This window comes from Parambassis ranga, chromosome 20 (assembly GCF_900634625.1).
Source record: "Parambassis ranga chromosome 20, fParRan2.1, whole genome shotgun sequence".
Classification (NCBI taxonomy): domain Eukaryota; kingdom Metazoa; phylum Chordata; class Actinopteri; family Ambassidae; genus Parambassis; species Parambassis ranga.
Window position 1 is genome coordinate 2,107,890 of NC_041040.1, and position 20,075 is coordinate 2,127,964.

A 20,075-nucleotide genomic window follows, 5' to 3' on the forward strand; every position below is an offset into this window, starting at 1 on the left:
CCTCTATCATCCTACACTGCCATGACCTACATGTCTACTCAGCAGCAGCAAAATTGGAGTTACACTAACCAGACCCCGTCTTCCTCCACAACCTGCTGCCCGGGCTCCCGGCAGACAAACAGGCTTTCAAAGCACATTAATGAGCAGATATATTCTGCCATGAGAGCAATCACAAAGAGACAAAATGGGGGGAAAAAAGAGACTGAGAGGTTACATGATGGACTAAAGAGAAGACGAGTAGTGGACCCTACCTTTCATAGCTCCTCTGCTTCTGGCTGCTCTTCACAAAATCTCCAGTAAAAGTCAGATTCCACAGAGGGTCAAGAGAAAGTGAGGACATAGTAAAGAAGAACAGGACAGAAAAAAAGTGTGAGACCGTCAGAGGGGAAGGACTATAAGGATCACATGACCAGACTGGAAGAGAGTGGTGGCTCAACAGTAACCACAGCCCATAAAACCACAGGCTGGGATTGGCGGTGACACAAGCGCTGGCCCGTTCAGGCAACAGTTGGAGAGTGAGGCGGGCATCTGGGTGCGGATCACTAGGAACCAAGCCAGGAGATGTCCACCTGGAGTGCCTCTAACTGCCCTAACGGACAGGATGACAGTGATGAGCAGAAATGGGAATCTGTCCTAATGAGCTCCAGCAATAAAAGAGGATGAAGGGGGGGTGGAGATAGGAAGGGCAGGAATCCCTTTATATTCCTTCCAGCAGGCCTGATGAGTCGAACAGAGGGACCGTAAACCAGAAAAAGAACCAGCTCAGAGACAGAGGAAACATTCCCACATGGCTGAAGCCCAACGGCGGTAACCGACATGGATGCAAAAGACACAAACATGATTCTGGTTCCTCCAGAAGAACCCATGCCATGGGAATGAGCTAGTGTTGTGATGTAGTTTTTAAATCAGACTTGACTAAAAGAAGCAAAACATGTACTGCAACCAAGCAAAGAGCATTACAGTAAAGCCAGAAAATGGTTTCTGGTCTTTCAAGTGCCACCAAAAGAAGCTCTGATCTGCAAAAACATGGCCTCAATAAGGCCCAGTGCTAGCAGCATGAGCAGAATGAGCTGGAGCCACAATGGGTGTATGTGGCTTCTCTGTGCATATGTCTATTGTACTCAACAGACATACTAGCTAACTAACTTTATCAGTAGGAGGAACAGGCTACACTTCATAATCCACCCAAACATCACTACTTCTGCCGTCAGTGAAGCCGACTAATGGCAGCAGACATCGACCCACATTTGAGTTGTGTTGCTTACTCACTGTTTCAGAGCTGGTTTAGTCCTCCTCTGTTAAATATCCGCCTCTGTAGCTGATAACTGCTTCACTATATTCATCAGCCAGCTGCTAACTGTGTCTGTCTGCAATTTGGTGCTGGGCAGGAAGAGAGCAGTGGATTTATCAGAGAGCGTTTTGGTGGAAACAGCTGCCCTGCTGTGTTTGTGGGACAGACAACAAGCTAAAGAAGAAGACATAAAACTAGAGCCTGTTTATACTGTTAATACAAAAATTGAAAAAGCATTTTATGTAACTATAACTATGAGACTGCAGTCTGTTACCAGCTGATGACTGATACTTCAGTGACTGTTATTAATCAGCCAAATCGTGTAAAAAGAGACGAGCTCTTAACACCATTTTAGGCAAGTGATTATTATGCAAGGAAAATTGACATAGGAGCAATTTATCGTCCCAATTAAGCTACCGAACAATCCATTGTTGAGCCATAGGTCAGCTACTCTGGAAGAGAAGTTCTGTTTTACACAGCTCTGTTTGTTCTTCTAACGCCTGGTGGTCTAATCAGGGTTTGACATGAGCAGCAGGAAGCACTTTATCAGATTAATAACGGGTATCACTGATGTGATGATCAGTATTCAGCAGCTCTGCATCAAGATCACACTCCTACCACGTCAGGCCTCCTGCACAAATGCTTTCCTATAAAAGGCAAACTGCAGACTGGCAGCACACCAAGGACAATGACGAGCAGCACCAGGTGCAGGTGAAAGTGTCCATGTACGTCTGTCGGGCTTGGACACAAAAGTGATGACTCCCCGTTTAACTCATCATCACCCAGGTCTGAGCAGTTGCTAGAGGTGGATCATGACACCATGACCTCACACACACACACACACACACACACACACACACACACACACACACGGCTACAGCTGATATTTTTATTAAGTGAGTCAGAGCTCCAGATGGCTGCAGTTTCTCTTCTGACAGCATCACTGTCAATTATATGTGACTAAGTAAAACGAATTTCAACTATCTGCACTGAAACGACTGGCACGGCCTTTTTACAACCTGTTCGATTCAGACCTGCTGCCACTGTGAGAGTCCTGTTTCAGCATGAGTCATGTTTATCTCATACAGTACTGTGAGCTTCATCAGGAGTAACATGACGTCTTCAGAGTTAGACTGATGGGTACATGCCTGAAACCGTTTGGTACAAGAGACGTACAGTGGACGCACATGCTACTAATTTATAGAGGGACCCATGTGGGTGGATTTAAACAGGGAGTGTTTATTTATCCTGGAGGTGGATATGTATATGTATGTACAGACTCTCAGGGAACTGAGGAGTAAATTACAGTTTGAACAAACAGCAGGAAGCTGTAAGATTTAGGTCTGCTACTCTCAAATGTGTACTGTCAGACTTTAAAGGGTAAGTCTACAATTTCTGTCCTCAGTCTCTAGTTTGGTTTTGGAACTACACTTTTCTGTGCATTCAGAATCAACAAAGCATCACTGAAGGTACAGAGCAACACCATTACTAATTTAAAGAGAGCTTTTATGTCCTTTATCTCAGTTTAAGCTAACATCCTCTGGTCATCTCGTCATCATCACCAGCACCTTCACTCTTCATCCAGACTTCATGCATTCCAAACTCTCAGTCCGGCATTAGGCAGTCCTCGGTCTCTTGGCCTGCAGCATTCAGCTTTCTATCTGGTTTGTTAACATGGCCCAAAAAACCTGCATGTTTAAAGATCTTGTATTAACAGCAAGAGCGTTCACACCTTCGATTATTCATGCTACTACATACGCACACAAACGTGCAGTGACCCAGGCGATCAGAAAAGAGTGGGATTTCGGTGTTATTAAAGCTAAGGAGCACCTTGAGGAGCACTATGGACAGCCCTGACACTTCAATATAGGACATCATGTGGGATGAAGGTTAAAATAAAACAATTCCCAAATTTAAAACTATTCACACCATCTGACAGCTGGAGATGGTAGGTGGCAGTCTTGTGCTGTTGTTTTACTACTGGCGAGTCCTAACCTATGTATTCCATAAAAACTGCATGCGAGAAACAACAGTAATTCCAGCTTGACTTAAAAGCAGCATAACCCTAAGTATGTAGAATAATGAGGTGTCATTTGTCCGTCTTTAACAGGTGCAACAAAAGCTAACAGGAGAGCCAAAGAGACGTCACACACACAGCCCCGAGAGCACAAATAGGACGATCTGAGCTAGAATCGAAACACTCGAGTCCATCAGGGTCTCCACTAAAGCTCTCAGTGCACTCTACCACTCACTCACTGACACAATTAGGCCACTGAAGCCTGTATGTACTTGGCAACACACTACCTATTGTGTCAACACAACAGCTGCTGAGGTCTAATCTTCTTAACATCTAGAAACGCAACACAAACAGCAGAAAGTTTGTCCATCAGTGTGAGAGACGGAGCCGGACTATTAATATTAGAATATCAGGTTATCAACGTGAACTGCCCACATAACAACTTATAACCTATAAAAAGATAATAAGCTCAGTCTACCCTCGTCAAACCTCACACAACCTCTTCCACGAATGCTATACCAGCAGGATGAGATACCGCACCATAAACTTTAAGTGGCTGAGGTGATGTAAATCATCATCATCCAGGTATTCATGTAGTCCAGAGAGAATGTCAGCTGTGCAGGGGGAGAGACTGTGTGTGTGTGTGCCAGGCAAGGTGGAGAGGAGAAGAAACTGATGGAGGACAGTGGCCAGTGGCCAACAATAAAAACCAAACAGGCTGCTACACCCAGTCAGGCCAAGTCAGTTAAAGACAAGCAGACCTTTAGCCTGCAGAGAGAGAGAGAGAAACACAAAAAGCCATATATGTACACAATGATTTGGGAGCTAATTTAGCTTAGCATAAAGACTGGAAGTGATGGTTAGCCTGGGTCTATCCAGCGAGTGTGAAAAACACTGTGTGTTTACAAGTATTCCATGTAAACACACAGTGTCTGCTCCGTTTAATCGGCATGCAAACATGTATGCAAAATGGAATTTTTTCAAGGATGCTAAAAACACACAACAACACAACGGGCCTTTTACATGTTTAAAAATAAAATCTATTTATTGACATGATAGATAGCCTGGACGAACTGTTTTTAAATGGCAAGCTAAGCTAACATTCTCCTAGTGCTAGCTTTAACTTTATGGGTATATTATTAATCTTATCTTGAATAAAAATATACTGGCAGCTTGCTTCATACCTTTATATTAGCAGTAATAATAACCATTAATTTTATGATACCTTTTGTGTAAGACTAAAACAAGATATTTATGTAATACAACCAAAAAACCACACTAAAAACTGGACACTGAGCCTAAACCTGCTTAAAAATAATGGAAACTATAATCAGACACGCACAAACAAAATAAACAATTAGCTGTTACCATGGTGAGGAGTGTAAAGTTTGGAATTGTCTGCACAGCCATGGTCTGTTGTTGATTCATCATAGCAGCACATGATGTCACTGACTAATAGTTACCACTGAAGAGCCAACTATCCAAACGCAGAGAGTGAGATTGGAGCCGTAAAGGCCAGCTTATGTCTGGCTGACCTCAGGAAACGCAGCATATCAGTGTGTGTGTGATGAGTTTTTCTTTAAATGAGCAGCACAGACTGAGCCATTGTACTCACAAGATGACCGCTGACAGAAGAGTTCAACTTTTCTCCTCCAGGTCTGCGACTGTGAACGCTCCCTGGACCTGGAACAACAAATCATTAACAAAGGGTCAGTGGTACGTTGGGGATTTCAGGCAGAGATGAACTTTCATTTTTAGTAACACAACAAACAACTTGTGAGAGAAAACGAGCTGCATAATTCCATAAAAACACAATAAAACCTGCTCTTCCAGAGTCTGGGTGAATGCTGTCAAATAATGTAGGACACCACAGCATTGTCCCCGTGACCTACATCCACCCTACTGAAGACAAACTCCACTGTGTCAGTGGCCTCGCTCGCCACACCCTGGGACCACACCTCAGATTTAACAGCCCCCCCCCTCATGAAAATGGGTACACAATATGTAGAGTATCAAGCCCCATGCTTGCTGTAAACTGTGGAAGTGTCCAAACCTGTAGTTCCTCCAGTGGCCACTTGAGGCTAGCTCCAAAAGTGAGTCAATCCCCAATGACCTCTACATTAACATATCTCAACTTTAAAGCAGAAATAAAAGTGTTTACAGTGTAGTACAAAACCTATTTTGGTCTAAAGGACTCAACTTCTTTACCTGTATTTGAATTAATTGGGAAGTTAGTTGGCAATGTCCGAAACCCCCACACTGAGCTTCTGAAGAAAACCTATGGGTGAGGTTACAGAAACATAATAAGACACTTCAGGTAAATGAAGTGATCCCTGAGTCTATTCGGGAGCTTTGTCAATCTGCACCAACCAGACCACGCAGGCAGGAAGTCAGGCCATCCACATTTCAATCATATCTCAATCATCATTTTGCTTTTTTAATAAATTTGCATCTGCATTTTATTACGGTATATGTGTCTATGGAGGGAAGTGACGGGGTCCAGCAAATACACTGTATAGAAACATGAGGTCTACGTTGTCATTTTCATGCTGTAAACAACGCAGCACAAATGCGCCCGTTGGGTTCGTGGCCTATAAGAGCCAGCGGGACACAACAAAGCACTTAAAAGGCCATTGTACACACCACTGCACTTAAAATTTGCAGATCTAAAGAGGTTCTTTTTACAGGATGGGGAAACACAGCAGGGTTTTTTTCCAAATAGCGCTGATCTGGAACATAATATGGGTGCTGATTCAAGAGGACACATAGCCACTTAAAAGCCACTTTTCAGTGCCGTTCCGTCGAGTTCCAGATGGTAGAAATACCGAAATGCAAAAACATCCACTTTAAAAGCTTTGATTACGACATTTAGAGACAACTTTATTGTTGTTTTTCAAACAAAACTGTTTAACTACAAATCAACCCTGACCCACAAAAATGGTTTTATGAATATTTATGAGATTTTGTGAGATTGATTCACTGGCGGTGAACAAAAGAGGTGGGGTTGTTTTGAGGATTGTAGGTCTATAAATCATTCCTGTTTGCATGCTTTTCTTGTGATGTCATGGCAACCAAGCCCACCCAAATCATATTTCTACGTCAGCTCATCAACAAACACTAATACACACACCAAAAAAAACCCCATCTATGTTACAGGTGGAGCCTCACACTGAGACATATTTCCCAGCAGGAGCGACTCACTGACATCTGCTTCCAATAGATTTAGATGAAGGAGCAGGGTGGGGGAAATCTGTGGGAGGCAGTGGACCCATCAGGCCCATCTGAAAGTCCCTGCCCCAGCTCTGCGAAACCAGGGCCCCCCCAAAAACAATGATGTAACACCCAGCAGGCTTATGTAACTAACCTCTGCTGGCAGTTTCTCATCTGAAGCACAGAAGGTGGAGACCTTGGGAACACTCAATAAAAAAAGCACACTTTATTGAATTTAGGTGTGCACAGCACATGCATGTACACACACACACAATGACACAATGGAATGTGATCTCAAGCACAACACAACTGGAGGCGGTCAGTTCTTCAGTTAACCTCTTACACTGTTTTAATGCCTAAACTCAACCAGTAAAAAAAATCCAGCCACAGTTTCAAAACTCAACTTAACACCCAGTGAAAAGAAAACAGCTTGCAGTGTCAGGGGGACTTGAACCCTGGACTGCTGAGTGAAGGACCGCCATGTTGCATGTACCCCAACCATCTCCAACCTGCCTCCATACGCTTATGACTTATGCAGGGATGCATGTTGAGGTAACGTTGGGCAATAATATCAAACGTTCCGTTAACAGAAACATAATATAATGTAGCATGTCTATGATGACGCTAATTTTCAAGTATAAAACAGACAAGTAAACCAAACGGAGCTAAAACCAGAGAGTGTGTTTGCTTTTAAAATCAATTAACTCATTGGGCAATGTGTTTCAGCTCTAGACGGCTGTTGTCAGCATCTTGTGACCAAAGATAACCTGAGATAAAATTCTAGCAGTGTCAGAAATTTAGGATGACTGTCTGACAGTGTGACAGCTGCTAAGACCCGTCACTCCGTGACCACATTCTCATCCTCCTCCTCCCTCGCATGTTGACGTACGTCGTAACCTGCGATCGCCTGCGATTCAGTAAATGGTCATCGTACAATCTGCACGCATCAAACTTAGCATAGTGTAATCGATAATAATCGATTCACTGACGGCCAGTATCGATATTTTATTACACATCACTGTCACTACCCAATATCGTAGTGATCGCAATTTGTGGGGGGTGCTGTTCGAGTAAATGGGGGTAACGTAGCAGAAGCAGCGGCGAGTGAAGAAGAACACAAGCTAACTAACAACAACAGAGAAGAAGCGAGGAAAAAAGAGAAGCGAGAAGAATGGCGGAAAATAATCAAAGACCCACCCGCAGTGTGGAGACACTTCGGGTTTTACGAGACAGTCATACTGGCGCTCACAAGGCAGAGGTGCTTAAGAAGGCTGCAGACGAGTGGAAGCTCACCGAGACAGAGCCAGCAGAGGTGACTGACAACGCAGCGAATATGTCCGTAGCTGTTGAGATTGCTGGATATCTGCACGTTCGCTGTTTCGCTTATGTTAGATATCGATAATCGTCGATATCGTGGGCTACATATCGCCACAGAATCGATTCGTGAGTTACCTGTATCCTTGTGTAGAGAGGCCATAGGGTGAAAACAAGAACTCTCGTAGGGAGACAAGCGTTGCTGGACAGCAGCCTGCTGGTGTGGATATAATGTACACCCACAGCTTAACACCATCGCCACAGACATTTTATAAAATTGTCTAACCACAGAGGGTGGAGGCGTAATCATCATTTTGATGCCACTCTGCTGGGATGATCCATCATTATGTCTCTGCTATCACAACAACCACGAGCACATCAGCGGATACAAAAGACAATGAATACAGTCTGTTCACTTCCAGGATGTTGTTCCTTGTTTTGGAGGCTGAGGCTGCGAGGGCCTTCAGGTCAAGCGGATAAGTGGACTTTCAGTCAAATCACATGCAAGAAGCCAGAAAAGCAACCGACAAGCCAGTGTTTCCTGTTGATACACATAAAAACACACAGGTGTTTGAACACATCAGTGTCTCCAGCAGGTCACATTACCCTGATCCACAAAGGAGAACAGCGCCAGAGGACAACCCTAAAACGTTAAGCAAATATGATAGCTCCGCCTAAAAAGACATTCTAATGTAGGCCATGAGAGTGTTGTCACAATCCCGCCGGGTTCACTGACCTCACATCTTCAGGGTTTGATGGAGGGGGAATGGCTGCTAATGAGCTTCCTTATGCACTTCCAAGACTGAACAAGGAATGCAGAAGTAGCCTTCCTAATCACCCACAGGTTATTTATTTTGGCAGGTTCTTAGTACCAGACTACCTGCCAAATACAGAGGAAAGGGGAGAAAACACTTGGACAGTGCGGTGCATGCATGTGGGTGTGTGTTTGTATAAAGTGTGTGATTATAATTTGAGAAAAATGGGCATTTACTCAACATTTGAGATAAACGGAGGTGCAGCGCAATGATATGTTCACCCCCAAATCATGGCAGTATGCAGTGTGTTTTAAATATAACTGAAGACAGGAGGAAAACTGCCTTACTTCCCATTACGTATAAAAACAAAAAGGAGGCAAACGGTGGATTTAATCAGTATATTTTGATAAAGTAATCCCCTATGTGCTGTCTCAGTTTAGTGGTCAGCAGCAGATGACAGAGTCCTTAGCAGGCAAAGCAAAGTTTAAAGTCTGCATGGCATCTACAACACAACAGAAATAAAGATCCTGTTGTACTGAATCCATCCAAACCCTTAAGAAAATGAAGTAATATTCTAATGTCTGTGCAGGAGCCTGATTGTGTTAAATTGTCATTTTTAATACAGTTTAATTTTATACCTGCTCCCAGCTGTGCTATTATGTGTCATGTACAGTGTAACTTAATACATATCCGGCGCCGTGTCATGCGTCCAGAGACAATAAAATCTGTCTGTTGTGGTCCTGGTCCGGGTGTCCAGTTCCACACGCTGTCTTTAAATGACTCCATCTTTTACCTTTCAGGTGCATCAGGTGATGCAAGTTAGTCTAAACGGCGTCGGCTGATAAGAGCCGTCTCCACCTGCCTCCACCTGTGATAAACAGCATTACTTCTAGATAATCTAATAATTCCCACACTAGGCAAAAACCCGTGAAAGCATCATCTTGAACGCTTACAGATGAAACATTAGCAGCTAGCACTGCAAATTAACGCCCTGACTGGCTCCAAACTTAGCTTTAAAACTATTACTTTTTCGCTTTTCTAACCAGTTAAGTTATTTAAATTGTTACCAGCTCTTTCTTCATGCAAGAAAACAACACAAAACATCCATGAAGGTGCGCGAAAACACTCAGTGAAGGTCCACTCACCGACGCTGTCCGGAGGAAACGACTTGTTTCTGAAGTCTGTTTAAACGCCGCCGAACACGGACTCTTGTAACATCCCGGACACACACACACACACACACGGACACACACACACACGGACACACACACCCGCCGCCCGCCTGCTGCTGTAAAACTTCACGTCTGTCGAGTTAACCTAACTATGAAACGAGCTTCCGGCTGGGATTTCAAAATAAAAGCTCACCGCTCGCTGCATTTTTTTTTAAATCTTCTTTATTTATTTTTATAACTCGTTCTTTTACATTATGTTGTATACAGATATACTGTAAGTAAAACTGTTTTAGTTTCAACATAAGAATGATCTATATATTCATATTTTAAATTAATATAAAGAATTTTAAAATTTAAAGTTTTTTCTTTGACATGTTGTGAAAAGTGTATTACATGCAGTTTAATGTAATTTAGCATGTCAACATGACTCACAGTTGGTCACACATGGTTCTTATTTTGCAGTCAGACCTTTATTTTGAAAGCCGGATGCTGTCGGTATTGCTGTTAATTCTGAGGTTGAGCTCCGTGGTTTGGCTGGACTGGACTCTTTCCTGCTGAAGGAGCTGGATGCAGTCTGTGAGGGTCTATTATATTCACGTGTGGTCAAGACAACCTTTTTTTTTAATTTTGTGTTACTTCTCTCTTTATAATCGACCCATAATCATCTGTCTGTGCGACAGGAACACATGAACTGAACCACTTCAGAACTGTGTCCTCTGCAGTGACTTATGGGCTCAGCTTCACTGCACAGAACAATCAATTCCCAGTGTGCTCTAATGGCAGCGCGCTGTAAAATCAACATTCAGTTTGAGCTGAGTTCGAGCCGCTCCTATCTCTGTCACTTCATCCATAAAATGCAAAAAGCTGATGGTTTAGGAGTCTATTGAAAGACAGGATGTGTCTGTCAGATGTGAGGCTGAGGCTGAGGTGGAAAGGTAACCATGTGACTCTGTTTGTCATTTCTCCTCTTTGTCCACTTCGCCCTTCTTTGAATAGTCTCCACGGCGGTGAGTTTAAGAGCTGGTTGCTAAGGGAAACGGGCCTAAAGACAAACAAATGATCCCTGACCACAGTCAGAATAGTTGATGAGGTTGTAGTCAACATGAAACTCCAGGAGCCATATGGAAAACACAGAGGAGGAAGAGGAGGAGGAGGAGCAGGCAGCTGGAGGACGGCCCACCCTGTTCCCCACTCTCATGATATTCCCGACGTAAACCGTGAATTATAGAAGATTCTTTGTCTAAATCCCACACAGTGGGTTTGATGCTGCTTCTCACAGTGCTGAAAAAGAATGATAATTATGTTGTTGAATAGAGAATTCCATGAATGCCAGAAGTGATGTCTTTTACAATTTAATAAAATGTCTCTAGGTCCTTTAGAGTCTGACCTGAGTGAGCTGTTAAGGGCAAGAAAAACTCCCCTTTAATAGGAAGAAACAGGAGCAGGACCCGACTCATAAGAGCTGATGGCCGGACAGAGGAGGGAGAGAGAGAGAACAGACATCGCATCATTACAGAGGACAAACATGACATGTTAGCTGAAAGTGTTTATTTATATTATAGCTGCTGGATAAGAGCACCAGTATTCTAAGGATAAGACAGTAAACACAGGACGGGACTGAAGGTCAGCATGGAGCTCTTTCATTAAGCTAAATGTGTTTATTTTATTGTATTTTAATTCATTTAACCACATCTGTCTACCTTAAAATGACCATTTTACCTTGTCCACACCTGGCTAATGCTAACATGCTACTTTGTGAGTGCGATCACATTCATTATGAGAACATAAACAAACAGGCGTTCAGCTGCACATGTGGGAAATTCAGTTTACTTTCAGTGTTTCCTTCAGTCTTTGTTCAAGCTGTCCTCGGAGTACACGATGTCCAGTAACACTGGCTTCTTCATCCACACTGCCCCTTCAGCCTGGCATACACGGCCAGGTTCTCTGGTTTGATGTGAGACAGAGACCGGCTGCCATCGGATGAACATCAGCACGTCGTCATCGTCCTGTCATCACAGCACACTCTGACGTCAGGTCTCCATCTTGCGGGTCTGCCTGCTGCTCCTTTAGGGGCTCACAGACATTTAAAGTCTTGTCATAGCATCTGCAGCTGCCATTTTATTACATCCCAAAGTCAGATGCAGGGCGTATGAGCGGATGCAGGACACAAAGATTCTTCTATTTTAAGAAGTCGACTAACAAATACGTTTTTCCTGAGGGTGTCTCTGAAGGAAATACCACTGGGTCATAAAAGTCTGAAGTGTTTGTCAACAGCATGAATGTGCCGATGTCTTTGCATCATTACACGGACTGTTGTGTGTTATGTTGGAGGAAAAGGTTCAACCTCTGAGGAGCAGAGAAATGTAATTACCTTTTTTTAAAAAATGTACAATCAGTCTATTTACAGCAGAAGGTGGTCCAGTTCGTTTAAGGTCATCTCAGGGTCACAGCACCCTGCGTCCATCCAACATGTGGGCCTGAAACCGGAGCTTTCTTCTTCTACTTCTAGACACTGTGCTGTACAATCTGAGCTTTCACCACGTCCAGAATTATACTGATTACACGACCCCGGACCGCAGCTCATTCAGCCTCCTGGGACACACGTTGTAATTAAAACTGAGGATCTAGATGGCAGTGGGCGAGGATCCTGCAGCTCATAAATGTCACGTTGCAGGTCACTTCCTGCTCTCCTGATGATGGAGCCCATCGTTATGAGCCCTGGCTGGCAGCTTCCCTGAGTGAGCTGCTGCTCAGAGGTGAAACTAAAGGCGACAGAAGGGGAAGCCTCTGCAGGAGCATGATTATAAACAGCATCAGAGGCCCGGCCAGTCTGTCCACAGAACAAAGGAGCATAAAAGAGGTCTTGTTAGTGTATCTCAGTGCACCGCTTGTTTGACCTCATTACTGCGGCTCATGCTAGAGTCCCAGAGCTGACGAGGGGCTGAGCGGCACAGATAAACGGCCAAGAATGCACGTTCATTTGGCATGCAGCAATGAGGGCGACCCACGCAAAGCCAGCTCGCTTCCCATACATTAGTCCCATACAACACCACATGCAAGGCTGGGAACAAAACACGAGAGAAGAGGCAGGAGGGTCAGGGTGAAACGGACCTTCACAGACCCAACTAGTGGCTCAGTGAGTCCAATATGTTTGCACACTCATCAAGGATTTCAGAACCAGAGTGACCATCCCGTAACATTAAATACATCACGTCATTTCGTAGCTCTTCCTTTTTCTTTTCGAGCCTGAGAAAGGCTTTATATGAGGCCGTACATCAGTTTGATGGATCGCTCCTTTAGAGGAGCCCGACTGTTACTGTGCGACCGAGCCACAGACCCATGCTGTAATGCTCACTGGAGCAAAGGGAGGAGAGCGGGGTGACCTATTGCAGAATGGAGGTGATCCTGGCCGGTACACTTTAATTCCAGACTGACCCCATAAATTTCTTTTACGCATTAATTCTTGCAGATTACAGCCGCATGCTTCGAGCCACCTCTGGTAACAGTGCTGGCCGGAGCTGCTGCTACACTGTAAAAAACACAAAGTGAGTGAACTTGACACTCAGAATCAATCTTTTCGCTTTCTGAAGATGTGACGATGCAGAACCAAATGAATTAAACAGTTTTTCCAATTTCTAATCTGAACACTAAATATTATTTTGAATGTTTTTAGTCACTGTTTAACAGTAAAATTAGCTACAAGTAGTTCCAAAGTTGTCCAAAGTTGTCACTGTTGTTTCTTTTCATGTAATAAATTATATTACGGAGTGGGACTCATCACCATAGCAACAGAGAAAACGGTTTTTACTTTAACCTGACCCACTAGTTTCAATGTTTAAACCAAGTTTAAAACAGTAGCAATAAATGGGATGAGACGGAAGAAGAACACGTCTCACTGTCTTTAAAGTCCTGTGAACGAGACCAGACTGAGGGTCTACCACCAAAACCCAGTCCCAAACTGCCCGAGCAATCCTCCTCTTTGTTACAAGCTCGTGGTGAGAATGTGTCTGAAATGTGCTAATGTGTGCAGCTGTAGCTAGACGTCTGGTTAGCTTAGCATAACAAAAAGACAAACATCTCTGGCAGAACTCTTGTGGATTCTGTGACGTCACAAAAGCCAAAAAAAAAAAATCATCTTCATCAGATGAGCTATTAAAGGTAGGGGAGGAGATTTTAAAAACTCAGTGAGACATTTCCAAAGTAAACACACGCCCCTTTCTCTCGGAGCTCACCCCGAAGCCACGCCCACTCACATGGATGCACATTACCTGAAGACGAGTAACTTCAGTCATCATGCACGTACGCAGGGTCGTTTCTAGTGTTTTATAGCTTCCACAGATGATTCATATTCTTCGTTTTAATGTGAAACTGTCGAACTAATCGGTTGCTATCGGATTGTAAAGAGAAGCTAATTTAACACAAAGTGCATCAGAATGAAATTTCCTACCCTACCTTTAATGCTAAGCTAGGCTAACTAGCTACTGGTCCTTTAATACAACTAATCTTCAGAATAAACGAGGGCAACCAGTAAGTGCACAAGTCAACACACATCACAACACGTGAACAGTGTTTGTTTTGTTATATATAATGTATAATATAAACGCTTCCAGCGTCACCATGTGACTCCAGCCACGTGGCTTTCTCACCCTGCGACCTGTGTCCGCGGACACAGGAATGAAAAGCAGGTGTGAAAACGTTGAGAGCTGTGTTGTTCTAAGATTACAGAGGCCAGCCAATGAGGCATTGACATCTGCAGCTGATTATTGGGAAGTTACAACAAATTATACCAGATGGTTTGGACACAGGCCAGAGAGCATGATGCACACTGGTTTTACATAAGGTGATGGTTCAGGGATAATCACACTGAGCTGTTGCTGTGGTAGAAAGACCTGCTCATACCTTCATACTCACAGTATAGATGGAAACAACTGAATACTACCAAGACAAAAGTGTCTTAAAGCCGGCGTAATGTGAAGCAGCTGGACGCACTCTGATCTTATGCATACGCATGCATGGCATTAATTAACATCATCATACACAACCTTTCAGCCTCTGTAACCCTGCAGACACGCCACAGTCCATCAATATCTGTGTAGCCACGCCTCTGATCAAAGCACAGTCTCATGGAGAAGTGAACTGGTGAAAAGCATGTGAGCCTCTGAGCGCACAGGGAGAGTAATGACAAACACATAAATAATGCAACAGCTCGATTAAAGAGAGAACAGAAAGCAGTCGTTCTGTTGCTCAGCCTGACTGGTGTCGATGGAAAGCTTTGCACGCGAGAGAGGAGGAGAATTGGGAGAGAGGGCCGTCCGAGCGGCAGATGTAAGCGAGGAGTTTGTTCTCTCTTGTGTTTCTGTGATTGTGAGAACCGAAGCTGTGATTGTCCAACATGAGGAGTTTTCTCTTTGGCTGCCAAATGTTGAGAGATGCACACGTTACAGTTACGAGTATAAAAAGCCGTCCAGAGGGACCTGAAGGGTCGCACACGAGTCCTCTGGTCTCGCAGTGTATAAAAGACTTTGCCTTTGACCCACATCCGTTTGCAGACAGGACCAACATGGTCAACTGAAGATGCTGCCGCCATGGCAACGCACACAGCACCCGAGCCGCTTGGAACATCAGGGGAGCCGTGCCGTGGACTTCAGCTCAGCCTTTCCTCCGGGACATTTTAGCGGCTCAGCCTCTCAGTTGCTGAGCTCATGTCTGTTAGATCCAAGGTGCTCATCGTGCCCTGTCTGCCTTTGTTGACAGTGGGATTATGCAGATTGTGGAGCACCACTCACCACTTCAGTCCTCTTCTCAGGCCAAACCTGACGATGCCCTCTTCAAACTCCTCCGTCATAAAAATCAAACATGGTCCATGCTGTAAGAATAACAAGCCAAAACGTGGTGATGTAACTCAGAGGTTTATAGGTTTAGTCATCGCAGCCACTCAGAGTGCTCCTGCCATGGGATGCAGTTCAGCACATGACCAGTGGGGGGGCAGAGAGCCAGCAGACATGAGGAGGAGGAAGGCATGCAAACACTTCAAACACATTTTTTAAGGTAATAAATAAAGGAATGACTTTCGGTCAGACATCACAATCTCCCCTCAGCCTGTCTGTCAATCAATGTTCAGCTGATCTCCAGGATCAGGACCTAGTGTGTGTTTTCAGTGTGTATCAGACTGAAGCGGGTCATGTGACTAACCTGAGCACGGCTCCGGCTGTCAGCCCAGTTAAAGGGGCCAGTTATGTGGAAAGAAGAAGTCCGTGTTTAATGAGCACATGGCAGCAAGTGGAGGAATTTGTGCGGTCACTTCAGCTTCCAACACATTCAACCCACACAAAGACATTAACAGTGACCCACTGCACAGTTCTACTGTTCATCAGAGGGTTTTACATGGAGGCCCAACAGAGGATCAATATGAAACATTCAACATGCTCAAAGTCTGTTTTGAAGCATGTTAGTGGCTGATAACGCACCTATGCTGCTGGTTGGTCCTGGTTCCTATTGACTTACTAAACAAAACGTTTTTCAAAACTTGGAAACAAGTCTTATTTACAGTCAGAATCATCATGACCACTGAGTCACCTGACAGGCTGCCACAGTCCACAGGGGGATGTAGCTCAGTGGTAGAGCGCATGCTTTGCATGTATGAGGCCCCGGGTTCAATCCCCGGCATCTCCAGGGTGACTTTTGCTCCTCCAATGATTACAGTTTAGGGACTCTGGCTTCCCTTCTCTCTTGAAGGCCATGTGTGGCTGATAACGCATCTACGACCTGCTGGTTGGTCACAGGACCTCCTGGTTCAGGTGTGTTACGACAGGACAAACTCGAGGGGTGTGTCTCAAGCCTCTCCCTCGTTCATCCATAATTCACTCGGTTAAGCCCGGTCTCTGAAAGCCTGGCAGGCCTCAGACGGTTTGTGGCCCACTGTTAGCCAAGCTGAATAATTAAAAACACAAGTTTGCTCAGAGTTTCCTCTCCATCGCCAGACACTGTGCACCTTGGTAATTTACATAACCGCTCAGGTGCTTGGTGCAGACGGGGAATGTAGTCTGAAGCATCAGAGCTGTTGTTAGTACACAGCACGTTATGTAAAGCTCCTCAGCTGGCTGAGCATCCTGCTCATCTGGGTGCACTTTGGGTGAGGTAATGTTTTTCAGGCTGCTTTCCCAAAACTCTCAGAGCAAATCATTCTGCAGTGTCATTTCTAGTGGAGTTGTTCTGCGAGTTTTCATTCCAGGAAGTCCAAACAGTGGCGTCCTCGCTTTCCCTTCGTTCGATCTGTGCCAGATGTTGCTCTCACCCTGCGTGTTCTACAGTTCTCTTCAGTCCGGCTTATTAAACATGCTGCTTTCTGCTTTTCTCTCGCTGCAGCAGCAGACTCTGTGTCGTGTTGCTTAGCTGTGATGGAGACCAAACAAAAACAGATTGTCTGCTTTGTGTTTTTGTCACAAAAAAAGGCATTGAGAGAAGATAATGTTCGTTCAGGGACTGATCCTTGATTGCTTTTATTGAGCGGCTGGAAGCATTCCACAGTGGTCCCAAAACAGCTGGACCACTGGTCAGCTGACACACTCTGGAGCTGCAGACAGATTGTGTAACACCGAGGAGTCACAGAGCTTATGTGTTCCTGTCGTAGCCTCGGCATCAGCGCTCCCCCTGGTGAAGGGAGCTCTGGAATCTTGAAAACTGTTATCAGTTATAATGTTAGCAAGTATAAGAGCAGCTAAATAGTTGTATGCAAACACCTGGTGGTCGTCTTTAAACGTGCTTCAGAAAAGCATCATTACTCCTACAGTGGTTTGCATGTGTGCATCACAGCACCCATGACCAGTCATAGTGGTGGATCTTCAAGGTAAAATTAAGAATAAAGAGAAATACTGCCACCGTGTGGCCAAGACATAAACTTACAACTGAACTTTGATCACATGTTGGACAGAAAAAAAATCTGCAGGTCGGCTTAAAACCTGCAAAATCTGTCCAGCAACTGTATTAACTGTGAGTGCTTGATAATAGATCATAAACAAACAACAAACACTGCAGAGTGTCCTGGTTCCTATGACTTACTAAACAAAAAGTTTTTCAAAACTTGGAAACAAGTTGTGTTTACAGTCAGAATCATCAGGTCATATCCAGCATATGACTTGGACCTTGTGACCACCAACTCACCTGACAGGCTGCCACAGTCCACAGGGGGATGTAGCTCAGTGGTAGAGCGCATGCTTTGCATGTATGAGGCCCCGGGTTCAATCCCCGGCATCTCCAGGGTGACTTTTGCTCCTCCAATGATTACAGTTTAGGGACTCTGGATTCTCTTCTCTCTCAATGGCCATGTTTTAAACGCATACCTGCCACCGGGAAACACCAGTGACCTCAATGTGCAGCACACCACCACTCTACTACAAATCACCCCCTTGCTGCTAAAGCTCAAATATTTCATTATTTAGCATTACAGTATGAGTTACATTCTCAGTGTGACAGTATTCTGTGTTTCTCATTTTCTAACCCTGTGCACGTCACACTGGATCAATACTGGCTGCTGAAGATGAACAAAACAGCAGCTTGTGCAGTTGTCGTGGCCGAGTGGTTAAGGCGATGGACTAGAAATCCATTGGGGTCTCCCCGCGCAGGTTCGAATCCTGCCGACAACGACTGCTTTTAGCTGCCTGTTCTATGATTGAAGAAGCAGCTTGAAGCAGGGCAGCTGGACCTGTAGAGTCTCTTGAAGATTCTCCTCAGTTCTACCAGTTTTGTGAGGAATACAGGTTTATATGTAGCTGAGAGTCTCAGCAAGTGGATTTGTGTGAAATTCACATGAGCTCTAAATGCCTCAATACTTAACTAACAACAACAGACCCACAGGCACAGCTCCCCTGCAGGCTCGTATTCATTAACCCGTCGTTAGAGAGCTGAGCTTCAACAGACAGAAGAACCAACACAGCTCATTCATGACTCTGAAAGCACACTCACACATCAGACAACAAGAAACACAAAGCTCAGGATGGCTCCAACCCATCAACCTCTGGGTAATGGGCTCAGGACACTTCCACTGCACCACCACACCTCACACTCAAATCCCATAATCTCCACAAAGCCTGGGCAAACACCACCGCCTGTCTCTCTGTCTCTACTTTCTGTTACTTTCCATCGACTCGTCCTCCTCCCCCTGCTCTTTGTTCTGCACACAGTGCTGACTCAGCAGTGGAACCTCTCTCACTCACAGCGATGGTGGTATAGTGGTGAGCATAGCTGCCTTCCAAGCAGTTGACCCGGGTTCGATTCCCGGCCATCGCAGTGTTTGACCTTTTCTTCAATAGCATGAGAGTTTCCACTGAGCTGATGACCTTGTTGTGTGTTGTTGAAAAGTTTTTTGGTGGGAAGAAGAAGGGAATAAGTGCAGGGACAGCTTCTTAGAAGAGGCTCACAAAAAACAGCAAAAATCGCACATTCTAGCAGAGGATGGTTTCGATCCATCGACCTCTGGGTTATGGGCCCAGCACGCTTCCGCTGCACCACTCTGCTGGACAGCAAACAACCCACCCATAATCCCAGGAAGGCCAGAACCTGACTTATTAGGCACAGAACTCCTAAACCAGGGATTGTGGCTTTGAGTCCCATGTGGGGTGCACTGTTGGATGTCACTGCCTCCATTTCGCAGGGGAGGGTTAGTACAAAGGACATAAGGAAGGATCAAAGTACTCCTAGAGACAACATCGTAAGTAATGGATTAGTTAGTTGAAAGTCTTATGCCACCAGGGCCCATCACAAGCAGGCACGTCAATGCTCTTTAGCTCTGTTTACAACACAATGTGTCCCTGGACAAGAACGCTGTTTTGTGCAGGGTTAAAGACTAAAGTGTTCATGCTTTACCTTCTTATGTCACTCATGAGAAGATTGAACCCAGGGCTTCATGCTCCCCCCCCCACACTGAGACTACAGAAAGACACAGACACAGATAATCATGACCCAAACTAACAGCTCAGGAATCAGGAGAATCTTCACACAGCTGCCTGCTTTCACCTGAGATCACCGAGAAGGTGTGGTCAAACAATTTCATGTGTTTACTACACACTCTAAAGTCAGTCCGTCTGTGAAAACATGTGTCCAAGAGTTCACATCCAGTCCTCTGACTCTGTCATGTTACTGTGATACTGCTCAGAGTGCCTTTGTTTCCCCTCCCCCTCCGTTCTACTCCTGACACACAGTGCTGACTCAGCTGTGTGAGCGATGGTGGTATAGTGGTGAGCATAGCTGCCTTCCAAGCAGTTGACCCGGGTTCGATTCCCGGCCATCGCAGCATTGTGCTTTTATTTTTGTCCTAGGAC

General features: G+C 44.8%; 1 protein-coding gene and 5 non-coding genes across 6 annotated transcripts in view; 5 read left to right on the top strand and 1 right to left on the bottom strand.

The window, feature by feature from the left end:
- Positions 1 to 9,876, bottom strand: part of svila (supervillin a) — a 54,129-nt gene extending 44,253 nt beyond the window's left edge. The window contains exons 1-2 of the mRNA XM_028432535.1: positions 9,733 to 9,876; positions 4,924 to 4,991 (exon numbers count right to left, since the gene is read on the bottom strand). The gene's annotated coding sequence lies outside the window, so the exon portion shown is untranslated. The remainder of the gene's footprint in view (positions 1 to 4,923; positions 4,992 to 9,732) is intronic.
- A 6,483-nt stretch (positions 9,877 to 16,359) lies between these two features.
- On the top strand, positions 16,360 to 16,431 carry trnaa-ugc (transfer RNA alanine (anticodon UGC)). Its single transcript has one exon. It is a non-coding gene; the product is annotated as a tRNA-Ala (tRNA).
- Positions 16,432 to 17,943: 1,512 nt separating this feature from the next.
- Positions 17,944 to 18,015, top strand: trnaa-ugc (transfer RNA alanine (anticodon UGC)). Its single transcript has one exon. It is a non-coding gene; the product is annotated as a tRNA-Ala (tRNA).
- A 304-nt stretch (positions 18,016 to 18,319) lies between these two features.
- trnas-aga (transfer RNA serine (anticodon AGA)) lies at positions 18,320 to 18,401 on the top strand. Its single transcript has one exon. It is a non-coding gene; the product is annotated as a tRNA-Ser (tRNA).
- Positions 18,402 to 18,972: 571 nt separating this feature from the next.
- Positions 18,973 to 19,044, top strand: trnag-ucc (transfer RNA glycine (anticodon UCC)). Its single transcript has one exon. It is a non-coding gene; the product is annotated as a tRNA-Gly (tRNA).
- A 930-nt stretch (positions 19,045 to 19,974) lies between these two features.
- On the top strand, positions 19,975 to 20,046 carry trnag-ucc (transfer RNA glycine (anticodon UCC)). The gene has a single exon. It is a non-coding gene; the product is annotated as a tRNA-Gly (tRNA).
- Positions 20,047 to 20,075: the final 29 nt, after the last annotated feature.